The sequence below is a fragment of the Pelophylax lessonae genome, assembly GCF_965119305.1.
Source record: "Pelophylax lessonae genome assembly, chromosome: 6".
In the NCBI taxonomy this organism is placed as follows: domain Eukaryota; kingdom Metazoa; phylum Chordata; class Amphibia; order Anura; family Ranidae; genus Pelophylax; species Pelophylax lessonae.
Genome location: NC_138773.1, coordinates 248,530,747 through 248,547,783, shown reverse-complemented (window position 1 = coordinate 248,547,783; position 17,037 = coordinate 248,530,747). Strand labels below are relative to the sequence as shown.

Below are 17,037 nucleotides of genomic sequence, written 5' to 3'. Positions count from 1 at the left end.
CAAAAGAAAAGAAAAGGTTCAACATGGTAAGAAACATAAGGCTATTTTAATCAAACTGTTTTAACAAGACACTTATCCTGAGAGAAAATGTTGGCTGACCTCCTTATTAAAATGCTAGGTGTCTGGCATTTAAGCAGTTTTGAGGTCTATAATTTTAGTCACTGACCTGGAATAATTTTGCAGCAAACAGAGCCACCTGATCTGCAAACTAGTTCCATATCAGTGATGCAGGAAGCCTGAAAAGAGCTTGAGGTGAAATTGAAGCGTCCACAACACCTAGGTTTACTACAGTAAGCCTTGGTGACATACCGGCCAAGGGTGCTAAAAATTTACACAATGAGGTCTAGTTGTAAACTTCTTCAATCAAGAGTCATACATTCTGCTAACTGGATTCAATTAAAAAATGCAAATCCTGTATGAATCTGGTATGAAAACATTTTAAAATTGTCGTCTCCAGTGTAATCATTTCACTGTTTATGCCATGAGTGTCAAACTCTATTTCATCGCAGGCCACATAAGCATTATATAATTGCCCTCAAAGGGCTGGTTGTATCTGTAAGGCTAGTTGTCCGTAGCATGCACCTTACTCCCCATCATCATTACAATAGATGTCAAGAACCCCCCCACCCTTCTATTACATCATAGTGCCCTCCTCCAGCCTTTTTGCTAGGAAATTACTTAGAACCCCCAAAATGTATATATATTTTTAGCAGACTCTAGAGTATAAAATGGCGATCGTTGCAATAATTTATGTCACGCGGCATTTTTGCAGCGGTCTTTCAAATGCCATTTTTTTTTTAAAGAGATACACTTTCATAAATTAAAAAAAAATAAAAAATAGAAAATTTGGCCAATTTTTTTGTAGAAAGTAAAGAGTTAACGCCGAGTAAAAAGATACCCAAACGTGTCATGCTTTAAAATTGTGCACACTCGTAGAATGGCGACAAACAGCACTTAATCTCCTTAGGGGACACTAAAAAATGTTAACGGTTACCTGTTTAGAGTTACAGAAGAGGTCTTGAGCTAGATCTATTGCTCTCGCTCTAATGATGGTGGCGATGCCTCACTTGCGGTTTGAACACAGTTTACATATGCGGGTGCGACTTACGTATGCATTTGGCTTTTGCGCATGAGCAAGGAGAGACGGGGAGCTCTGAAATTTATTTATTTTTTTTTTTTTCGATCACTTTTATTACTGTTACAAGGAATGTAAACATCCCTTGTGACAGTAATAGGCGGTGACAGGTACCGTATTTTCCGGCGTATAAGACGACCCCTCTAATTTTCAAGTTAAAACATAGGTTTTGGGCTATACTCGCCATATAAGACTACCCCCCTTCCGAAGCAAAGCAACACCATTGAAAAACATCAGATTTCTCATAGATCTCCAAGGTACCCCAAGTACTGTAATACATGTAATCTCTCATAATATCTCCAAGGTACCCTAAGTATTACCAGTAGATGTAATCTCAAAACGCTGGCTGTGCGGGAATCCTGTACCGGTATACCGTAGCTTTGGCTACATACAGTATACCGCGCGAGCCAATCACAGTGAGCGATGTATTCTATTATTGAATGCAAAGCCTGCTCGGATTGGCAGAGTCAGAGAGGCGGGTTGATGTTACTCCACCAATCCGAGCAGGCTTTGCATTCAATAATAGAATCCCTGATTGGCTCAGTGCGGTATACTGTATGTAGCCGAAGCTACGGTACATATGGTATACTGGTACAGGATTCCCACACAGCCAGCGTCTTGAGAGATTACATCTACCGGTAATACTTCTACTTAGGTTACCTTGGAGATATTATACTCGGCGTATAAGATTGGGGGATTTTTTTGAGGTTCAAAAGTAGTCTTCTACGCCAGAAAATACAGTACTCTTTATGGAGGGATCTGGGGTCCAAACGACCCCAAATCTCTCCTCTGCACTTAAATGCATTAGCTAAAATGCACTAATCCTTTAGGAAAATTTAAATTTAGGGGCTTTTCTAGCTTAGCTGTAAATGGAGATTAAAAAAATAAATAAAAAGAAGAAGAAGAGGTTGTTAATGGGTAGCCGAAATACAGTTTCACACATCTTTATTTTTTGCTAACAGTGGCTTACCATTTTAAGTTTTACTGAATTCATTTTTTATATTCACTAGCAAAAGAAACTTTGCAAAAAAATATATTAGGTGATATTTAAAAGCTTAAGTGCAGCTTTTGGTAAACTTTACATAGTTCATTTGGGCCAAGCTGTACCTAACATGCGAGGCCACTGGATGCACTGTATAAACTGTATGTAGCTGAGGCAACATACAGCATACTGAACTGTGTTCCGGTGCGAGACGAGACTTCCTGTCTCATACCCAGAGCACATTAAAGTCTATCTGAGCAGCACTCAACCATTCAGAGAAAGCGTTGTATTCAAGCAATGAATACAAAGCTTCCCCGAGTCAGAGGTTGTGACATCAGCCAGTCTCTCCGACTCAGCCAATCAGAGGAAACTTTGTATTCATTGCTTAAATTCATGGCTTTCTATGAATGACTTTTGTGTTTGGGAGTAGGAGACAGGAAGGTTCTAAACCGTGTGGTATGCTGTATGTAGCCTCAGCTACATACAATTTGCACAGCACATCCTGCGGCTTTACATTAGAGAGGGACATGGTTCGTTTGAGCCAAGTAGAACAAAAGCTGGAGTTAAGCTTTAAGGCTCGGTTCACATTGGTGCAATGCAGTAAACCCTGCGAATCCACTGCAGGTTCCCGCATCGCACCCAACTTGCAGGCAGTTCACACTGCCATATGCGAACCGCTGGTAGTGTCAATACAAAGTTGATGACACCCCCAGATCGGTTCACATGTAGCAGGGTGAACTGTCAATTCAGGCAGGAATCAGATCGCATCGGTGTGAACAGCCATGTGATCCGATTCTGGTGCAGACCAAAAAAGGGTCCTGCAGGACTTTGGTACTAATGTGATGCAATTCAGCCATACAATCTGTATGGCTGAATTCAGCAGTGCGAATCACATGCAATGTCCTCCATCGCACCAACGTGAATCGAGCCTAAGACTGCAATTATACTCTACTTCCACTGTAACAACATTCAATATATGAAAACTATTGCAGTTCCTATCCTACTTTTTGTGAGCACTGCGCCACTTGTTTTACTAATGTCTAAGGCCAATCTTAGAATGCCTGCCAATTTTCATACAGCAAAATTACTTCACATAATTGAGAAGTTATGTGGACCACTTAATACAGTCCCAATTATCTGAACAAGAGTTCCTAAAGGGTATAAAGCCAATGCTTTTGGTTAAAGCTTAGGACAAAATGTGGAAAGGTTAGTCTCTGTTGGGTTTTATCACAGTGTTCGTGCTGGGGAGATTTCATTTCACTACTGGTTCTGGGGACCACTGACTTTGGGACAAAAAGTGAAGAAAAATCTAAAATCTTCCCAAATTCCTGTTGGGAGGGTGAAATGTTTGTTCTCCACGGTTCTATTGTAGGTAGGAACGTAGCCACCCTTACTTGCTTCAGAGATTATGGACTGCAATGCGCATGATCACAGCGAACATGCACTCCTCATTCCAAAACAGATGAAAGTGGGGGGGGGGGTTGTTCAGGAGCTTACTGGGGACATTTTTTTTTTCTGTCTCCTTGTAATGGGTGTGTGTGCATGGGTCATTTTTGGGTCATACTTCACAGGACACAGATTCTTTATTTTCATGACTTGGAAAAAACCCAAAGTACAGAACATGAGGGGTGGACAACGAGGTCAAAACAAATTAGAATAAATCTTCACTACAAAGCCATAGCCCTACTGACCAAAACTGGGGGGGGGGGGGGGGAGGGAAGGCTAGATTGAGCGATAAAAAAACTTTTTTCAACTTTATTTTTATCACAGAGGGGGGCCCTGTCGGGTTTCCCTGCCTTTCACTTAAGCTAATAGGGAATATACCTGTTGCTTCCATGTTCATTCAGGGGGGGGGGGGGGGGATCAGTAGTGCCCAGGATAAATGGCAGGGGCAGTACCCTTCAGGTTGCAAAGGTGATCAAGCGGCTTTGGAGCAGCCATTGAATCACTTCCTCCTGAAAGTGCATCAACAGCTGAACAAATGTATTTCAGCTACAGGGGTGTGGAATTTAAAAAAAAAAAAAAAAAACAAAACACAAAACAAACTTGTCCAAGGACAAAATCGGGGTCCCAATCTACTTGTCCCTTCTGACAATCTACTTATCCTGATAAAAAGAAATTCAAAACCATATTTAAACGGAGGTGCTTTTAGGAATGTCTGAAGCTTTTAAAAACAAAAAGGAACTTTTCGGCGACTTAAACTTTTAATATTTTTAACATTTTGCTGTTTATATCCCACCTGCCTGTCTCCAGGACTGCACCTGGGGACTAGCAGGGAAGGGCGAGACCTTGGATGTTCATCAGGAAAGGGGAGTGTCGGGCTCTCAATGCTCAGCAGAAGCACATCTGCTGAGTGAGAACATGAGGTGGCAGCGCCGAGAGAGGGGGGGGGGGGGTAATTTTTTTATTTTTTTTTTAGGCTACCTTTACGGAAGCACTTGGTGCATGCTGTGCAGCCAAATCAAGCTCCAGTGTCTGTTCCAATAAAGGATAAGATCAACTTTAAAAAAAAAAAAAAAAAAAAAAAAATGTGCATTTACTTTTTTTTTGGGGACCTAGAAAACGTTGCACCAGCAATCAGCAGGACTCCTGCAGACTGTCAACGTAAGCGGTCTGCCTTTTCATCGTACAGGCAGTTTTACACCGACAGGAGGAATCCATGAACTACCGCAGGGCTCTAAACTGTGGTAAGGTAAATAATTCAGACAGCAGCATTTATGATAGACTGAAGGATGGACAGCCTGTCTAGAAGTATGCCAATGAGGAAAGGGATGCAATAGTTGTGGCGAGAGATGAGGCACAGACTTTGTGATGCCATTTTCTAAGACAGGGAAAACTTTGGAAATGTTTCAGAGGCAAAGCAGGCTGCCAGCCCCTCTGTTTCATGGATGCATCCCACACTGGGCCTGCAGATGGGCAAGTGGAGCCTGGGATACATAGCGGGGGTGGGGGCACTTTACCGGCACAAGCCCTGCTGCTTGCCCACAGCAGGGCAAAATGTAGAAAGAAATCACCTGCCCGGTTCCCCGGAACTGCATGTCCCAGTTGTCAGGCGATACAAATTGCACATCCTTGAGTGAACATAGTAGCCAGTGGTGCGTTTAAAATCCTGTCTACCATCTATTTGTGAACAGCACTGGTAGCCAAGTGTTTATTGCATAAAAACGCATGCAAACGCACGTGGATTTTCATTTCACTTTTCAGTGTGGTGTGAAAGAGAAAGGATGCAGACATGGCAGATTTTCAATACAATGGTATATAAAAAATAGAACAGAAATAAAAAAGCAGACATTTTAAAATGTGTTAATTGTGCCTAAGCAGTACCCTGAAAAATTTACCTTTTGACTGGAATTTCTCCTAAAACAGAAGTGCACTTGCTGGCATGTGAGGGTTCCTAGAAACTCATACCTACAGTCTCGCGATATTTGGAGAGATATTGTGATAGCACGGTTCTTGCTGGAGGCTCCAACAGAGGAAGCAAGAGCCCTGCACCCAAGATGGACACCTCCACTAAAACCAGCCATACATGGTAAGGGTGCGCATCTTCTCTAGTCTCACGATGAGATTACGATTATCCTGTCATGATTCGATTCTGCGATGCATCATGATTACTGCCCATGGTTTTCATCAAAAAATTTAAGCAGTCAGAAGAACAATTTTTATGTTATCTGCTCTTAAAAAAAAAAAAAATGAACAAGGACACGCCTTGCATGTAGCAAAGTCTGAACCCAGCAGACAACAGTATTGATTTACAACAGTAAATACTAAATTGGCACAGCCCCATTTACATTCCACAATCCCACCTTACATCCCACGAGACCCCCTGCACATTACACAGCCCTTCTGCATTCCCAGGAGACCCCCTCCTAATCACACAGCCCCCCCCCCCCCACTCCCGGGAGACCCCCTGCACATTACGCAGCCCTCCCTGCACTCCCGGGAGACCCCCTGCACATTACAAAGCCCTCCTGCACTCCCGGGAGACCCCCTGCACATTACACAGCCCTCCTGCACTCCCGGGAGACCCCCTGCACATTACACAGCCCTCCTGCACTCCCGGGAGACCCCCTGCACATTACACAGCCCCCCCCCCCCTGCACTCAGCCCTGCCAGCGTACTCTATGAAGTTAAAAAAAAAAAGAACACACACTGCCAGCCCCTCTGTTTCATGGATGCATCTCACACTGTAAGGCCTCTTTCACACGAACGATCCGATCAGATCCGCCTGACAGTTTTTTTTTTTTTTTTAGGAGGATCTGATCGGATCCTCCATGCATCCCTATGGGGCAGAGGGTGTAAGCAGAGACATGTCCGCTGACACCTGCTGCCATTCGCATCCGATCCTGTCCGTGAAATCCAGACAGATGGAGACCCTATTTTCCATCCGTCCGAGGATCAGATCGGATGAGAGCAGACAGGCGGTCCCGCTCTCATCTGATTCCCCCATAGAGAGCAGCGGGGCTCTGGCACCTCCCCCTCCGCACACAGAGCGGAGAGGGAGCTGTCACCTGCCTGCTCAGCGGGGATCAGTGTATGTAAACATGACCCATAAGAAATCATGTTAAATGGACTGTAATGCATTTCTGCAACTCTCAAAGCACACTGCAAAACACAGATGTGAGCCTAGCCTAGATGTCCTAATGTGCATGGACACACAGAATAAAGGGCTGCTTCTACAGACAAAACTCCAGTAGAAGCAGTTTTTATCACTGCATCTGAGCACCACAAATCAAATTGTATTTTTGACTTACTGTAAAATCAATTTCTCAGATGTTCATTGACAGGAAAAGTTCCGGATCTTCATGACCATTGGGTTATACTGCCCCCTACAGGAGTAGGACTCTAGGCAGAAAAAGAATCTGGCTACGCCTATGGGCAGTCCTAGGGGGTATACTCCCTCTCTCTGCTATAGGTACTCAGTTTTGTTACAAGCAGTGTCAGAAGAATTACAACTCCACGGAGGGGTGGGTGCTGTGTCCGCCAATGAACATCAGAGAAATGGATTTTACGGTAAGTCAAAAATCCCATTTTCTCTTTCGTTCATTGACAGACAGTCCTGATCTTCAGGACCATTGGGACATCCCAAAGCAGTGTTAAACATGAGGGGTGGTAAGAGGAAAAAAAATTCCCAAGTCTTAACCGTAGCCAACCAGGCAACAGGAGCTCCACCAAAAACAACTGGAGCCCACCTGAAAAAACAATACACCCTCAAAGAGGATCAGGTGCTCTAAACAGCAGCCTGCAAAATCTTGCAGCCAAAAGAAGCATCCACAGATGCCAACACATCCACTTTATAGAACTCTCTGAAAGTGTGCACTGACAACCAGGTAGCCGCCTTACAAACAAACCTGCATTACTGACGCCTGAAAGGCCCAGGAGACACTTAGTGCACAAGTAGAGTGCTCCTTGACAGGGAAATGTGGAACCTGACCCCTGATGGAATAGGCCTGAATAACCATCTGTCTGATCCATCTGAAAATGGTTGCAGAGGAAGCGGACAACCCTTTCCAAGGCTCATCCATGAGCACAAATAGTGAGTCTGACTTCCTAAAAGACTGTGGCTGCCAGGTACACCGTAACTGCCTGAACCACATCCAAAGCATGCAAGCCAATTTCCTTCAGATGTTTTGCCCTGGGACCCAGGGAAGGCAACGCAATGTCTTCATTCAAATGAAAATCAGAGGCAACCTTTGAGCAAAACGATGGACAGGGGCGAAGAACCACCTTCTCTGTGAATCACCAAGGTGAACGACAGGATAACGCCGCCAGTTCCAACACCCTGCGCACAGAGGTGATAGTCACCAAAAAAGCATCCTTCTAAAACCGCGTAAGCAAGGGAGGACCGAACTCACCAAACTGAGGTACCAAGGCGACAACGAAGATCGCACTGGAGGAACCAAATGTCGAACCTCCTGAAGAAAGGTACGCTCCGGGGAGAGTGTGGCCAAGGATCGCTGGAAGAAGACCACCAAAGCTGATATCTGGCCCTTGATACTCAAGGCCAATGTCTGTTCAACCCTCCTCCCCCCCCTGTTGAAGGAAGGTCAAGATCAGAGCCATCGAGGACAAAACCACGCAATGTATTTCTTCCACATACGATGTTAGAACTTCCTAAAAGTTGATTTCCTAGCTTTTAAAAGCATTGGAATCACCGACTCAGATAAACCCTTTTCCTTCAGCACCAGTCGTTCAACAGCCAAGCCGTCAAAGCCAGCGACTAAAGCAGGATGGAAGATTGGTCCATGGGACAACAAATGCTCCCTGAGAGGAAGCTTCCGAAGAACGTCGGTGACCAGCAGCACCAGATCGGCGCAAAAAGCCTGGCGAGGCTAGTCCGGAGCCACTAAGATGACCGGACTTCCTTCTGCCTCGATCCTGCGTAGAAGTCTTGGCAGAAGCTTGAGGAGGAGGGAAGGCGTAAAATCGCACGGTACCGACCCCACGAGGCCACCAACCAGTCGGCGGCGTCCACCAGAGGATCCTGTGACCAAGCCACAAACCTCTGTACCTTTCTGTTGAGCCGAGATGCCAACAGATCCACCTCGGGGATGCCCTACCAGGGACACAACTGATGACACTTCCAGATGAAGGGATCACTTCCCTTCCTCCAACGCCTGCCGACTGAGGTAATCCGCCTGCCAGTTTTCCACCCCTGGGAATGTGTACGGCAGGGAGGGCTGGAACGAACTGTTCTGCACACCTTAGAATGCCGGCTACTTCCAGAGCCGCCAAGAGACTTTTTGTGCCCCCTTGGTGATTGACATAAGCCACGGTCGTGGCATTGTCCGATTGATTGCGCACTGGACATCCCTGAAAACAATCCATGCAATGGTCCAGGCACAGTCTGATCGCTCGGAGTTCCTGGACCCATGGTCCAGATCCCCTGAGCAGAATTTTTGCCGAGGATGCCTCCCCAGCTGGACAGGCTGGCATCCGTGGTGATCACTTTGCAATACGAGGGGAGGAAGGATTTGCCCAGCCAAAGCGCTGGAGAGCGAAGCCACCATATCAGGGACTCCTTCGTACCCCGGCTCAGCTGATGAGACAGATGAGGCAGGGGAAGGCGGGGCACTTTTTGCTAGACCGTCACCCGAAAGCCCCCCCCCCCCCCCCCACCACTGCTGGCAGTGCATCGATGGATGGTTGGGACCCGGAGGGCCCGCAGCCTTAGAGGGGATTTTGTGGGGATGAGTCACCGGGACCCCTCAAAAAGTGTAAACACTGCTAAGGGACAACCCCCACCATTATGGCAGCCCATCCAATTGCCAGCCACAGAGAACCAATTGATCCTCAGTAGAGAGGGAGAGAACCCCACGAGACTCCCCACCCAGCAGAAACAAGCACCTGCAGCACCCACACAGCCTTAGCAGATGTGGCTTGGGGGGGGGGGGTAGGATGGGGGGGCCAGATGAAGAGGGGCACCTGATGGGAAGCAGGGGAACCCGGGGGTCTGACCGTCCCAAGGAGAGGCCCACTTCCCCCCAAAACCCTCTGGGGGGGGGCAGCTACTCACCATACCAGGAACCAGGCGGGCACCGCTCCAGACAGAACCTCCTCTATCTAAATGGGGGGGGCTTTCAGCCAGGAGGAACACTGCGACCGGTCGTATGCATGTAAACTTGCAGGCCAGCCCCCGTCCAGTGGTGCTATGTCGCGGCCGACCTAGCGTGGAGCTGAGGTCTGTGCGCGCTCGCTGGCCAGACTGGGGTGACCACTGGATCTAGATTATCCAGCCCGGCAGCTGATTGAAGATCTCACAGGAAAAAAAAAAAATAAAAAAAATCAGGAGCTGTCCCCGTCAATGAACGAAAGAGAAATATTTAATTCATTTTTAATATTCAAAGCAAACTCCCCCATCTATCCATGTCTCGTATTTTTGTTTAAAAAAAAATCACTTTGAAAAACACCCCCTAACATTTTTGCCCATATCCCTCTTGAGTAAGGGCAAATGATTCAATTAGCCTTTACTTCCTGGAATCCATCTGCCCTTAGCTCAGGAATGCAGTCATGAGGATGTGCTTAGCTGAGAAAACCCCTCTTCTACCCTCTAAAGGAATGTAAAAAAAAAACACCACACACCTAAATGATATATTTCCTATTTACTTACTAATACTAGCAGCATGAGGATTAGAAATCAATGTTAATTGGGAGAGTGAAGTTCCACTTTAAGTAGACACTATACCAGATTCCAATTTGCTCACTACAGAAATGCTGCTTGTTCACCACACCTAGAAACGTTACGGTGTTTCAGCTGCTTGTTTTTGGCAATATCTTCCTGCTTTGCTAGAACAGCTGTTCACCTATTCACCTCTGTTAAAACTTTAGGGCTCTTTCACACGGCCGCTCCGCTTGTCCGCAAATCATCCTATTTTTTTGCAGATGATTTGCGGACATAATGAATGTCAATGGCACTGCGGATGTCAGCGGAATACCATCTGCTGACATCCGATTTTCCTCCTTTCAGTTCTGTTCCGTTTTTTGGAATGGAACAGAACCCTATTTTTTCATCCGTTCAAAAAACTGAAAGGAAGGAAAATGGGATGTCAGCGGTGTCACCCGCTGACATCCGCAATGCCATAGACTTACATTATGTAAGGGCATACAGAGCGGATGACAGAAATGTCATCCGCTCCGTGAAAAAAAAAAAAGGACCGCAGCAGAGCTTTCACACGGAGCGGTCGTGTGAAAGATCCCTTACCCTTTTCCTTTGCTTAAATGTATGATCAACCAGTACTACAAGTGAAAAGATTAGGACTACATTCATAAGCCCTCCATCATCAATTAGCATTCAGTAGGTGCCTTTTTTTTGTTAACATCTGGTCAAAATGCAGCTCAAATTTTTTTTTTTTTTTTTGCATAGTAATGCCAAGAAACCTGCAATATCATTAATCTGCTACCATTAAGGAAACCGTGCTGCAATGTTAAAGTTGAGTGTTTCTCAAGATTAACTTATGTTGTTCTATACGGAGGCCAACAGTTTTTACTCCTAGCAACCAGGTTCAATACACTTCCGAGTAGATCAGCAGAAACTTGTAAACGGATTTCTGTTCTGTGCAACATTCTCCAAAAGTATGGGATCTATTTTCTTTTTTTTTTATCATACTTACCTACCTGAATGCAGCATCTGTCTCCCGCCAGCTAACACCGAATAATAAAACATGGCCCATTATTTGGTTCTCACAGCTCCGTGAGCAGAGAGCTGGTGGCTCTCAGTCACCAGTCTCTGCTCTGCCCTCCCAGCGCTTGGCTGTGGAGTGGGCAGAAGAGGCTGGCTCAGGCTCTCAGCATCTCGCTGAGAGGCTCAGCTGGGGTGCCAGTCCAGGCAGATCCCGACCATATGATCACCATCTTTCCTGAGGCCTGAACCCTCTCTGTGACCTCCGCCCACTGTCTGCTGAAAACAGGTCACAGAAGTGCAGAACAAACTGCATTCCTGTGACCCACAGGAGTAGTACAGCCAAACGAGCTTTGGCTGTACTTCTTTAATGGTGAAATATGAACATATTGAGTAAACAACTGGGTCCCACACACACACACAGCAGTGGCAGCCATCAGCTTGTGCGGGTTTTGTTTAGCTGGCTCCCAGCTTGAAAGTGATGCGGCAGCACCAACACAGTGCTGGCAAGCTCTGTGTGAACCAGTAAATTTCAGTTACAAGCAACCATTTTTACTGAATGAAATTTACTACCATGGTTAGCTGTGGCAGGCCACAGCTAATCACAGTCCCGCCCAGCCGCCATTTTAGTATAGGCTGTGCGGAAACGGGTTAAAGGGATTCTAAATGTGCAAATGTTCGTGAAGGAAAGTGCTTTGGTCCAAACTATTTAACCTTCACTAAAAATTCCAATGTACAGATGCCATTGTTATAACTGAACTTTACAGCCTCATCCCCCCCAGCTGTGCACAGATGTAAAGGCTCCTCTATTCAGGGATGCACAATTCCTATTGGCTGACACCCATAACATGTAGTTTTGGGCCAAAAAAGGTTTTGGCATGGATTGGGGGGGAACCTCCCATGCCACTCTAGTTACAACTTTATTGCCAGGAATGTATTTTTTTTTTTTTTTTTACGTTCAGCGGTCAGTGGGGAACCCCGCTGACAGTTGATGACTTATCCGTTAAGGATGCAGCAGCCAGTTTCCCAGCCTGCTCCTTACCCAGCTATTGTTAAAAATGCCAGTGGCCATCAGCTCCAGAAATTTGCATCTAAACTGTATCCAAATTGCAGCTAAATCACTGCTTTGAAAATTTGTAATGAAAATGGGAGGGAGGGGAAATTTGCACCGGACTTGTGTGAACCTGGCATAAAATGGACCTTTACTCAGAAAATGAGATCCTGCTAGATCACTTCAGGCTGACCTTTTTTGCAAGCATATCTATGAAAAACATTTAAAAGTGTCTACCATGTGATACAGCTTACTAAACCCCTGGGGTACCCATCTCGCTTTTCTTCCCTGCCCCCCTCCAGCACGCTCAGTTTTCCTTGCAGTTCGCCCTTAGACACTTTCCTCTCTCCTTGCTGAGCTCATGTAGGCTCCAACAGAACAGGGTAGGCCATGGCTGCCTAAATTGGATTTTTACATTTTTTGGCCAGGCCCCCCCCCCTATATCTTGTATGTTAGGGAATCATGGAGACATCAGTGGTTTTGAATGCACAATACTGCCTCGATAGTCTGGATGCAATTTCTTCTTTGACATCTTTTTCCACACATATGATCCCAAAGCCTTAGGTGACCATGCAACTCTTACAAACTGATGATCTGTAAGTTATGTACTACCTATATTCTATTACAGTATCAGACTGTTGTCGCTCTTACTTTGCACGTCGGAGCAACATTTGTACTATGTGTACTGCCATTTTAAGTGCACATTTCGTTTTTGTATTGCTTGATTTCTGGTTAGATTAGAAAACTAACATTTCAGTAAAAGAAAAAAAGTGTCTATACTGTTTAAAATCCAGTAATACTCTGTCTCACCCTGCTCTTCCCATGCTCAGTTGCTCTCTATTTTAGAGTCCAATCTGCTGCCAGCCCTGAAGCATAATTAAACCCTCCTATCTTTTACAGCCAAGGAAGCTGCTTCTGTTTGATCTGCAACTTCCATGGTGCTGCACATGTGATCAGTTATGACACCAGCCATTTGATGGTTTGACAGTTTGGTTAAAAACAGAAGCAAATGTGACAGTTAATCCCGGCATTAAAGGAATGTATCTGTTTTTCAAACAGTTATCACCCGTCACACCGTTGCGACTTATGTGATTTGACAACTCCAAATTGCAAGTCATACCCTATTTTCAGCAATGGAACCGTACAAATCGGTGCGGCACCAATTGGCAAAAAAGGTTCCTGCACTATTTTTTCCAATTTCAGGTGTGACTTGCATAGACATCTGTGCATGAAGTCACACAGCTGACAGGCACTTCGCACCTAAAATTGCACTGACCTGCGGCTTCAAGTGAAGTAGCACGATTTCAAAGTCTCATTCAGAGTGAACCAGGACTTAAAAAGATAAGTTCACCTTTTGTAACAGGTTACACACATATTTAGGGTTGAACATGTTACAGACGCACTTGCCTTGCTCCCCCGTTCTGACAGCTGGTGGGGATCTTCCATCTCCCCCCAAATGTCACAATATGCATCATCCATTCACAATGTTCTCTGAATGGGAAAACTACAAGGCCCAGCAGCCTCAATGTTCTCAAAGAACTACCGCGGTGCTGTTAAACGCTGTGGCAGTTCATTATGTTTTCCTGTCACAGGGTAACTGCCTGCCCGTAACAGGGGTGCAGCCACAGAGATACAGAGACAGTCAGTCTGCATGAACATGGCATTACACCAACGATCTGCTGCTCATGGGTTCAATGTTTACAGGTCCATTACAAAGAAAGAAGAAGAAATGCATAATTTTTATCTGAAAAAAAAAAATGCATTTTTTTTTGTAAAGGTGAATATATCTTTAAATCAATGGGTTTAGTTCTGCTTTTTGATTAAGGGCTCGTTCACACCATACGTGCATGAAAATTTAAGGGAAAGCCAAACATGATTAATTTTCAGAGACAGGAGTTTATATCAGTTTCACAACAGTTTACATGCGCATTTCAGTGAGTTTTTATTCATGTTGACATCAGTTATGTGCCCTGTGCAGACAACTGAATACATGTTGCAGATTCCTGCGCAGAAAAAAATCTGCATGTGATACTAATGTTGTAGTGTGACCAGAGAACAGTGAACATAGAGAACAATGGGTTTTACAGAAAAATTCATATCTCTGCACATGGTATCAACCAGGCCTAACTGCTGTTCAAGGGGACTTGGGCTTCAGCAAAATGGCAGCCTCCAGCAAGAAGAAACAGGAGCACTGCTGGAGGCAATTTACAGAATACACTACTTTTGGTAGCATAATTAAATGTGGAATTTATGTCCCTTTTTCAAGATATTTTTTTTTACTTTGGATTTAAGTTCTTCCAAATGTAGAGGATCAGAATCACATGTGGGTGTTATCTAGCATGGTGCGCATTCAAATACAGCCTGCACCCAGCCAATTAAGGCATGTGGCATTTTCATAACTCCTAAGAACCAGCTTGCTGCTCGAATCAGGGCTGAAGTTCTTTGGGAGCATTGAGGCAGGGGGGGGGGTGTGATATTTTAGGAAAACCATGTACATTACCCTGCCAGGCCCTGCAACCAACCATGATCTGCCTGCTCTGCCTAAAGAAGCACAAAGACTCAGTGATGCCACTGGCTTTAAAATAAGAACACAAAATTTTTTTTTTATGTCATGGACATGAGTGGTGGAGTTGATAACCAGTGGGATGCCATATAAAACAGATTATATTTCAGCTTTATCTAATCATCCACCATAAATAACCCATCAGATTTCTTTGAACATTAAAATGAATGTTATTCCAACAGTTAGAAAACCATATAGCCCTTGTTCACACAGCTTTAGCTTGTATAAGATGATCATGTGCAGCACGCTTTCTGCAAGCTGCGTTAAAGCCTTTAAAAAGCTCTTTAGTTTGAGGTATGGGAATGTTAAACTACAAAAAAAAAAAAAAAAAAAAACACGCACACACGAGGGTGCAAACGCCTGGTTACCTGAGGTTATGTAGAATAAAAACAGGAGCAAATGAGTACTCAAAAATTTAAAAAAGAAAGGCATTAAAAACATGAAGCACAATCTGGTGCAGGAATCTCGCCCTCTCTGACCTGAGCGTTGGCTTAGCTCTGAGGAATGCAGTGCGCCGCTGAAACGCATCAGCATATCAACCGCAGCATTGCTTGTTTCTTCATGCGATTTCTGCACCAGATTGTGCGTCATGTTTTTAATGCCTTCCTTTCTTCCATTTTTGAGTACCCATTTGCTTCTGTCTGTTCCACATAAATCTCAGGTAATGCACTAGGCCTTTGGGTCCTCTTGGCCATTTTTTTTTTTTTTTTTTTTTTAATGTAGTTTTTACCAGATTTCCACATCGGAGGGCTGCATCGGTGGAGCATTCGTGACAGATGTCATTCTCACTGTACATCTGGTCTTGGGCACATTAAAACACAAGTCTGAAGAAGCCAAATCACATGGCGCAATGTGTCTAGGGGAGGAGTCGAGCGAGTGATGTCACAACGGAGTTGCACCGTGTGAGGTTGTGAGCCAGGAGATATGATCTAGAAAAGCACGTGTATTTTTTACCTTTTGTAAGTATTATTTTATTGGGGTTTCAATAAAGTGTCAATATGGAGCACACTATGTTTCTGCCTTACTTTATATAGGAGTGGAGTTTGTGGTAACCCTCAGTCGGGAAGACTGGAGTCATTCGTTTACAGAGGAGGAATGCAGATCCTACCTGGGCTGTAAAGAGACGAGCGTATGTTGATTAGCATCACCTAGTGATGGATTGTCACTGTGCATGAGAAGAGCAGGCACGGGGTGTTTTGACTCACAGGAACATCTACACATAATCATTGAAAATTTCATTTTATACACAAGGATCAATATAAATTTTTATATTTTATTTGCACTTATTTTGGATGTGTTTAAATACACAACTTTTTAGGATATGTGCGCCTCAGACCAAATTTACAGCACCTCAATGTGTGCCGCAGCAATGCGACTCCCATGTGCATGAATGACATTACCGGGGGCGTGGCCATTCAAGTTGCCGAAGACAAGGAACCTAAAATGAAGATTGGTCAAAGATGAAAGTTCTGGGGATCAAGGGGAGCCACAAAAGTGCAGCACTGGAGGGCTTTGTTTGCAGGGAAATCTTGTCAGAATGGGCCATTTTTTTTTCAAGTGACTTTACTACTGCTTTAATAAACCTCACAGAAAGCTCTGCAAATATTTGTAAAACGTGTCACACACTGGTCTCAGACCCAAGCTGATGCCATGTGAATAAGGCCTAAAAGACCAGCTGTAATCTCAAACAGAATTAATTCACTTAAAAAAAAAAAAAAAAAATGTAGTTTTTGCAGGTTAAAAAAAAAAAAAAAACAAAGTGCATTTTTTTTATTTTTTTGTTGCAGGAGCCTGGAAAGCATTGCACCAGCAATCAGCAGATTGCTGATGCCATGCAGGTCTCCTGCACACTATCAGTGTATCAGTGTGCTCGTAAAGGTAAGCCAATACCCCTAATGAACTACCACAGTACCATGGTAGTTGTTTGAGAGATACAAGCCAACTGCCGCTAAGGATGTCAGGGTTCGTAGGTCATTCAGACACACGGAGCTTGCTGATCACATGCACCCTCACAAAAAAAAAACTCTTAGCAATACACATCAAACTGAGCATGTGAAGTGTGCCCCCAATGCTCTGTTCGATCAGGAGATAGATTGGGGACTGTGGAAGAAGGGGAGGATCGGAGAAGACAGGATCAAACAGCCTTTTTTACACAATGCAGAGGATTAACCCCTTAGGTTCCACAGTGAGC

General features: G+C 44.7%; 1 protein-coding gene across 1 annotated transcript in view; it reads right to left on the bottom strand.

Annotated features, from left to right (window-relative positions):
* SP3 (Sp3 transcription factor) overlaps positions 1–17,037 on the bottom strand; it is a 77,490-nt gene that overhangs the window by 49,057 nt on the left and 11,396 nt on the right. The gene's annotated exons all lie outside the window — the stretch shown is intronic.